The sequence below is a fragment of the Kryptolebias marmoratus genome, linkage group LG21 (assembly GCF_001649575.2).
Source record: "Kryptolebias marmoratus isolate JLee-2015 linkage group LG21, ASM164957v2, whole genome shotgun sequence".
In the NCBI taxonomy this organism is placed as follows: Eukaryota; Metazoa; Chordata; class Actinopteri; order Cyprinodontiformes; family Rivulidae; genus Kryptolebias; species Kryptolebias marmoratus.
The window spans coordinates 2,590,311-2,591,835 of NC_051450.1; positions in this window are offsets into that span (position 1 = coordinate 2,590,311).

A 1,525-nucleotide genomic window follows, 5' to 3' on the forward strand; every position below is an offset into this window, starting at 1 on the left:
GCACTTCAACTGAGTACACGCTTCATAGAGGAGCGTAGGATGTAGTGTGAGTATTGGGACTGGGCCCAAGTAGGAGGCTCCACCAAGGGTGCTGGAGAATGTGGGTGGGTGTTGGGATTTCCAGAATCAGACTGGCAAACAGGTGATGGCTAACCAACTGGACGTTGTGATGGTTGACAAACTACAGAAAAACACTGTGGTGATAAATGTAACAATCCCAAGTAACTGTAACATCAAGAAGAAAGATCACGAGAATCTGCAGAAATGAAGAGAACATGGAGAAGTTGTAGAAAGCAAAGACCTCAATAGTGCAAGTGGTGATGAGAGCACTCAGGGCTGTGACCTCAAACTGGAAGAGTGGCTCCAACAGATCCCAGGAGCAACCTCAGAGATCCCTGTCCAGAAGAGTGCAATCCTAGAAAACAGCTAAGTTACTGTGCAGAACTCTCAAGCTCCCAGGCCTCTAGTAGAGGACCTTAGCTTGAAGTGAAGTGAAAAAGAGCAAATGTAAAAGCCCTGAGATAGGGGAATATTTAAATGAAAAGTCAGACCAGATACTTCTGCTCCAGCAAGTATTATTATCTGAGCACTTACAAGCATACAGAATGAACAGAGCTAACAATGGAGTTTGTAGCACACAAATTGACAAAAACATACTCATAAGCTTCCCAGCAGTTAATGACCAAAATTACAACCATACATGTGTGTTCATATAAAAACTCATACCTGAGAAAGGGGAATATTTAAATGAAAAGTCGGAACAGATACTTCTGCTTCCGATGTTTTTCACTATTGTAGTGGTAGCGCTAGACTCCTCCTGATGGATGCATCCAGCCACTACATCACCCAAATCAGACTGGACATTAACATATTTAGACTGAACTCCTGGCAAAGCATTATAACAAAAAAGACCAGACATATCTCTGTATGGTAAATTAACGCACTTCAATCTATCACACAAAGACCCATGTGGAATACAAGGACAATATGTTTGTGTAGATTATCAGTCATCCAGGACAAACCAAATTCTAAGAGCTTAAAAACAAAGCACCTAGATTTATATTCTGTGGTTGAAGACATTTTGCTTCTCATCTGGGGAGCTTTCTCAGTTCAAACATAAAATTTGCTGAGTTGCAAGCTTTTAATCTGCATGAATCTGTCTTCAGCTTACATTAAAAATTAAAAGCAGTTGGTTCAGCCAGTAGTCAGATGTTACGCACACATCTAACCATTGCTTGTTTAAGCTCCTTGTCATCAGAGCCAATGAGGTGAAAGGGAATCCAAAGGTCAGAAGTTGTTGGTAGCAGAAACAATATCCCAAACCTTTTTCAAAAAGAGGAAGCATTGAAGGAAGCATTGAAGGAAGCATTGAGGAGTGCATTAAAGTGCATTAAAGAAAACAGCTCGAATAAAAAAAAAATCAGATTTCATTTTTTTTTTCCTGCACTTGGCCAGGGTGGATGCTCCCCCCCCCCCACCCCCAGTTGTTTCTTCTCATTTTCTTTAGACTGTGAGGAGTCAACGA